The following is a 7,601-nucleotide window of genomic DNA, read 5'->3' on the forward strand; positions in this document are numbered from 1 at the left end:
AAATGGGACCTCATAAAATTGCAAAGCTTCTGTAAGGCCAAAGACACTGTCAATAAAACAAAAAGGCCACCAACAGATTGGGAAAGGATCTTTACCAATCCTAAATCAGATAGGGGACTAATATCCAATATATATAAAGATATCCAGTATATATAAAGAACTCACGAATGTGGACTCCAGAAAATCAAATAACCCCAATAAAAATGGGACTCAGAGCTAAACAAAGAATTCTCATCTGAGGAATAGGGAATGGCTGAGAAGCACCTGAAAAACTGTTCAGCATCCTTAATAATCAGGGAAATGCAAATCAAAACAACCCTGAGATTCCACCTCACAAGAGTCAGAATGGGTAAGATCAAAAATTCAGGTGACAGCAGATGCTGGAAAGGATGTGGAGAAAGAGGAACACTTCTCCATTGCTGGTGGGATTGCAAACTGGTATAACCACTCTGGAAATCAGTCTGGTGGTTCCTCAGAAAATTGCACACAGTGCTACCGGAGAATATAGCTATACCTCTCTTGGGCAAATACCGAGAAGATGTTCTGACTTGTAATATGGACACATGCTCCACTATGTTCATAGCAGCCTTATTTATAAAAGCCAGAAGCAGCAAAGAACCCAGATGTCCCTCAACAAAGGAATGGATACAGAAAATATGGTGCATTTACACAAGGTAGTACTCAGCTATCAAAACAATAAATTTATGAAATTCTTAGGCAAACAGATGGATCTGGAGGATATCATCCTGGGTGAGGTAACCCAGTCACAAAAGAACACACATGACATACACTCACTGATAAGTGGATATCAACTCAGAAACTAGAATACCCAAGATACAAGATGCTAAACACATGACACTCAAGAAGAAGGAAGATCAAGTTGTGGATACTTCATCCCTCCTTAGAATGGGGAAAAAAACCCAGGGAGGGAGTTACAGAGACTATTTTGGAGCTGAGATGGAAGGAAGGACCATCAAGTATACCGATTCTTATGTGTGAGAGTCATTGTGTGACAAGTATTTTTCTATCTGTCCCATTAGTGGCAATTTAACAAGAAATCTCTTAAATCCCCAAACTGAAGTTCTAAGAAATCTAACTTGATATTCTTCAAAGTTCATCTCTGAGAAGTTGAACAAACATCCTTCAGTATCTTATGACAGAACTTGCTTTTAAATCTGCAATTTTCTGATTTTTTTCACTACCCTACTTTGCTCAATGGTTGTAATAATAGAGCCAAATCAAAGGAAAAGAATGAAAATTATCTGGGAGAATTACTGCTTCCTTCAAACTTCTATTTCTGTTCTATCCACAGTCACAGCATTAGAAGAAATAGCTCTAATAAGGTACATTGTGACCATGTGTTCTAGACACTAGGCACATTGTACTGATAAAAATACACTGATAATACCAGGAAATCGGGGACCTCTGCATGGGACAGATAGCATCTTGAGGTCATAAATGAAAATAAATCTGCTTTGTGTTCAGTGTTTAGAAGGCTGGATGCAATACCATTTCTCATATTAAAAAGAAACAGATAATTAGAAGTGCTTACTTGGAATGTAATGATTTCTCCCCTCTTTTATGCTGGCCTTGCCACAGCTGTGGCCATTATTACCAAGTGTTCCATCTGTTATCATCCATCACAGGACTTACTGGGGGTGGAATCACGTGTGTAGCCTGCTCTTGCATTCTGAAATTGGGTGTGGGGGACTTTAAGGACTCTTGCGTGAACATCTTGAAGATCTGTCATCTCTGTAAGTGTTTGTGTTTTCATTTTTTTTTAATTTTAATAGATTTTAAAATTAGTTTTAAAAATTGTTGAATTAAAAATGTACTTGGGGTACACTCGTGTCTCTAGATGCATATGAATCAGAGTCGGCCATCAGTGGAAAGAGAGGCCCACTGGACGTGCAATCTTTATATGGCTCAGTACAGGGGAACGACAGGGCCAAGAAGTGGGAGTGGGTGGGGGAGTGGGTGGGGGAGTGGGTGGGGGAGTGGGTGGGGGAGTGGGTGGGGGAGCGTGTGGGGGACTTTTGAAATAGCATTGGAAATTTAAATAAAATAAATACCCAATTAAAAATAAGAAAAAAATGTACTTGGACTCATAGTTTTGTGATCATAGTTGATTCTTCGTTGCTACCTTTTCTTACCCAATCCATTCTGCTAACAGTTTTCTTCTTTCCAGATAGTCATAAGCCATGAGTTTCAGGTTGCCATTGCAGAACAATGTCTAGGTACTCTGTCTGGTAGATAACATTCCAGAAAATGGGGTCTGTATGGGTTCCCTCCTTCCTTTTAAGACCACCTAATGGGTCTCTTTTAAATAGCACCAAACCAATGCTCTGTTTACCTAGATGGTTTAATAACAATTGGCTGATCAGCAGAGATGCTTAGCTTGAAAGCAAGAGAGAACGTGTATGTTCTTTGTACCAGAGAAGACAAAGAAAACACTGCTTTGGTGATGAAGCTTGAGACTTTCATGCTATATACTAAGCGATATTTTTAAACTTCCCAAAGACATTGGCTAAGTAGTAATTACATAACTTGCTTTGGATCTATTTCCACCTGGAAAATTACACACTTTAGAGAACTCAGATGATTTTTTTTAAAAAAAAGTAGAATTGGGAGGCCAGAGCCAGGTCGGTGTGGAGTTTGTATTGGCAGACCATGTGCTTGTTCCTGAGCGAGGAGGGTGGACTTGGCCAGAGGTGGGCTTGAGTTCCGCACCTCCTGTGCTGCCACCCCATGCCTGACAGGTGCGAGAGCTGGACCTGGCCGAAGATGGGCCCTGGTTGAAAGAAGCCAACGGCATGATCCACCGGGACCCGACCGCATGGTCTGGAAGAGCCCACTCTCCCTGGAAGAAAGAACATCCTTGAAGAGGATGACTGAGAAGTTATGGACCATGTACTGTGTGTCTGCTCCTGGGGAACTGTCATCATTGACAATAAGCGTTACCTCTTCGTCCAGAAACTGGGGGAGGGAGAAGTACACTGTGGAATGAGATAGAAAGGCTGAAGGACGAAGGCAATTTCCTCACTGAAGACCAAATCCTACCTTTGTTGCTGAGTATCTGCAGAGGACTTGAGTCCATTCATGCCAAAGGTTATACACTCAGGGACCTGAAGCCCACCAATATGTTACTTGGGGATGAGGGGCAGCCAATTTTAATGGACTTGGGTTCAATGAATCAAGCATGCATTCATGTGGAGGGCTATCGCCAGGCCTAGCTCTACAGCCCTGGGGATATTGTTCCATGACTGGGCAGCTCAGCTGTGCACCATCTCCTATTCGGCATGTGAACTTTTTTTCTGTGCAAAGCCACTACGTCATCGATGAGCAGACTGATGTCTGGTGTCTAGGCTGTGTGCTTCATGCCATGATGTTTGGGGAAGACCCTTTCGATATGGTGTTCCAGAAGGGTGACAGTGTGGTCCTTGATGTGCAGAGTGAACTCAGCATCCCACAAAGCCCCAGGCATTCTTCAGCATTGTGACAGCTATTGGCTTCTATGATGAGTGTGGATCCCCAGCAACAGCCTCACATCCTTGTCCTTCTCAGTCAGTTGGAGGCATTGCAGTCACTAGCTCCTGGCCAGCACACCACCCAAATCTGATCAAATCAGTGGGCATATTGGGAAGATGACAGATCAAATCAGTGGGGTATATTGAACCCGCTCTCATCCCTCATTGGAATTCCTTCCGATCTTCCCAGGATGGCTCTCACAGCTAGGGGCAAAGATGGTGGGTCCTTGTATATTCTGCTTTCTTATCCCAATACCTGGGCAAGGAGCCTAGTGTGAGTTGGAGAAAAATGAAACAGAAAATATGGCTCAAAGCTGGGCTGCTGTGTGCACATCTGCTGTGTGCCCATCTCGTTGTTTCCAGATCTGGGAACAGGAGAATACATAAAAAGGAGAATAAAGTGAAAAGAAAAAAAGAAAGGAAATTTGGCATAGAAGACCAGCTGTTCCTTCATGGCTGCACTGTTAGCTTCCTGTGAATGAATCCAACATTGTCTGTTGTTGTCATTGCCTGCTCACTGTTAGTAGGTGGCTCTGGATGAAGGGTGATTTCATCCAGCAAATGCTGTGGCAATTGACCTACTGTGTATTAATGTAAATGGAATAAGAATTTAAAAAGAATTTCTACTTTTATTTAGTAACTTTTAGTATCAAAAATCAATTAGCCCAAAATAATGATAAAAAGTTTTGCATATACATATAACTTTTGAGACAGAGAAGCAGTGGTGACACATCAATCCAGTCTTGTGTCGCAACTCTTTCTAGACATTAAGACATAAGACATAAGGCCTGCCCTGAGAAATAGGGCACGGTTTTACTCATCCACTTCCACTATGACAGTAAATGCCTTAAAACTATAAACTGCCTCTTTTCTCTGAGATCTGCTGTGGGAAGCAATGGAGAAGGCCTTCGCTTAAAGAGCTGCTGTCTATCCTCCCCTGGAAGGCCTCTCTGTACTTGCAGGCACAACCAAGCTCAAGCCCAAGCCAGCCATCAACAAGCTGGAGCTCCCTCCTTGTTCCCTGGCCCCTGGGCATACAGCCTATGGGTTTCCACTTCGTTCTCAGCTCTTTTGTGGCTTCCAGCGCACCTGGGTGCCCAAAAGCCTGACAACCAGAGAGCCTCAGCCTCTCTACAGACATGGGCACCTTGGAGCCAGCACCAGCTGTCCCCAGGACCTCAGACTGCTCTCCCCTACTCCAGGAGTGGTGTCCCGAGGCTTTTCCATGGCCCAATACCTGCCCAGCACCAGCGTGGGTTAAGTGTGGTCCAAATGTGCTGCAGACCCTCTGGGCCCCTTTGTTTGCATGGAACGGGTCTCTAGTCTCGGGTGGGCAAAGCATTGGATGAATTTGACAGACAGATGTACACAGGAGAGGTCATGTGGAATCTGAATGTATTGTCAAATCAAGCATCAGACTTTTTATACAGAAGACAATAAGGAAGTTGGGTGACACACTCGCAAGGTACAAAGAGGTTACCAGATGCTTAATGACTCTTACACAGAACAGGAATGCAAACACAGAAGGTCTAATGGGAACCACCTGGGATAGAATTCATTGTTAACTGGGCTCAACAAGGGCTCCACCCAAGATTCACTTAATCTTGGAAGTCAAGGGCTTCATGCCCTTGCCTTAGTTCCTATTTTAGTCCATTGTATAGTCCACCTTCACCTTAGGCCATTGTAAATACGTGTGTATGGGTGTAACTCAGCTATAGTCTTAGAAGCCAGGTGTGAGGTCTTTACTCTCCTAGGGCAAGGGCTTTCACACCCAAGTCATGGTTCTAACTAGGGCGTTTCGTTCTAGCTAACCATCTCATGAATAATGTAATACTCTAAAACCACAGCCCTATCTACTTCCTAAACCATTGTAAATTCCTGTATATGGGAGCAACTTAGCTTTTATTCAAAGTGATAGTGTAGTACCAGAGGCTATTCTGATTATCAACATTCTTACTGAATTTTAAGCCCACGGTCTTGCTCAAGGACGTTCTAGGACTGTTGGAACACTGGCAGAAGGCTTTAGTTATGTCAGAACTCAATCTTAAAAGGCACTTATAATAGGAAAATACTGAAAGAGAGCATGTGGAACCATACACTAGACTAACGAAGGAATGGAAAATTAATGTATGGGTTAGAGGGAACGCCAGACTCCAGGAGGAGAGCTTCCTTGAAGCTCTTTGCCTCATGAGTGACTTTCAAGCCTCTTGGCTTAAGCTGACTCGACAAGAGCACGTGGCAAAAATGTCCCACATCCTGTCTCCCTGAACATCCCAGCCTTGTGCAGGAGTGGACACAGAATCACACTAACCCTACACATGTAGTACATGGAGTATTTTGTAGATGTATCTTTTGGAACTGGGTTCCACAACTTTGCCTTTGATTGATTGTCATTTTCTGTAGTGGTTTCCATCTACTGTAAAGAGAAGTTTCCTTGATGAAGAATTAAGTCTATATTAATCTGAGGGAATAAGTACAAATGCTTAGATTATTATGAGGGATTATGCTAGTTTAGTGAAATGGCAGTTATATGTTGCCCTTCAAGCAGTGCTCCTTCCCTTAGTATATTCTTCAAGATTTTGACCCTGGAGGCTTAAAAGTATATCTAAAGATAAAGTTGTTTGAAATACAGCTATAATAACAGATGTCTATCTTCAGCCTGAAAATATTGCACACCAAACTATGACAAAGACAATGATATGGGTTTGAAATGAAAACCAGCTCTGAGAAGAGCCTCTCCTGGGTCTACTGCACCCAAACTGAAGAACTGAACATGGGGCAGTGAGCCGGAGTTATTTACTTTGACCCTCATATGCAATGAGTGGTGGTAAAGAAAATTGATATATCATACATTTTGGTAATTTGGGAAAGAAATAATTGGGGTTATTTTTGTAATAATACTCAAAATAGTATTAATAGCTCCTACATTTAATTTTTTGGACAAGACAGAATAATGCATAAATATGCAATTATTGTTGAAAATAAATGTGGTTCAACATATAGAATTATATAGAACATATAATATTATATAGTATTGTATAGAAAATATGAGTATAGTGTTTTGAACAAAAATGGTCCCCATAGGGCACTGTAAGGTAGTTTGGATTTTGAAGTAGTTGAGGGTCTGTTGGAGGAGGTGTGCCTCTGGGGATTGAGCTTTGAGATCTCAGAAGTTCATGGAAGGCTTAGTGGTTCCATATCTTCCTTCTTGCTGCCTGCTAATCTGGATATTGAACTCTCATATTATTCTCCAGCCCCACATATGCTTGCATGTCACCATGCTTCCTGCCACAGTGAAAATGGAATAAATGTCTGAACTTCAGCCATCACCTCCAATTAAAAGTTTTCCCTTAAAATAGTTGTCATGGTCTGTGGGGCAATGGGCTATGCGCAGACAGCCTAGTCTCCAATTGAGCTGAAGTCTTGAACCCTGGTGGTACCTGATGGGTGGTAATTTCCACCTATATGGGACAGTAGGCATTCGATCATGTCTCCTGGACCCCTGGATCCTGTTGAAGTTACTGCCCCCAGAGCCCCCACAAGAGAGGCAAGTGCCTAGCAGTCAAGTTTACAATGTCATTCTGGCATTCTGGCTAGACTCCTCCCCACAGTTACCTAGCAACAGCAAGATAACAACCCCACTATAAGAGGGGCTGTTTGGCCCCTCCTCACTCTTTTAAGCTCTCACTCTAAGCTTTTACCTCTCTTTCTCTAACCCTTCACCTTTCTTACTCTCTAACTCTCTTTCTTTCTTTCCCTTCCCCCTTCTCTCCTCTTGGCCACAGCTTCTCTCTCTCTCTCTCTCTCTCTCTCTCTCTCTCTCTCTCTCTCTCTCTCTCTCTCCTCTCTTTCCTGCTGCCTTCCTACTCTCTCTCTCTCTCCTTCTCTCTCTCTCTCTCTCTCTCTCTCTCTCTCTCTCTCTCTCTCTCTCTCTCTCTCCTCCTGCCTTCCTACAATAAAGCTCTAAAACCATAGACTGTCTCTGTTCATCAAGGCCGGGACTAAAGACTCTCACCTGCGTGGGAACCACCCAGTGCCTCCCTCTAACCCTGCCCTCCTCCCTTATCTCCTGGA

The 7,601-nt window shown here is 43.1% G+C and overlaps 1 pseudogene; it reads left to right on the forward strand.

Annotated features, from left to right (window-relative positions):
- Positions 1-2,901: 2,901 nt before the first annotated feature.
- On the forward strand, positions 2,902-3,619 carry LOC110306300 (annotated as a pseudogene).
- The last annotated feature ends 3,982 nt before the right edge of the window (positions 3,620-7,601 follow it).

The sequence above is a fragment of the Mus caroli genome, chromosome 11 (assembly GCF_900094665.2).
Source record: "Mus caroli chromosome 11, CAROLI_EIJ_v1.1, whole genome shotgun sequence".
In the NCBI taxonomy this organism is placed as follows: domain Eukaryota; kingdom Metazoa; phylum Chordata; class Mammalia; order Rodentia; family Muridae; genus Mus; species Mus caroli.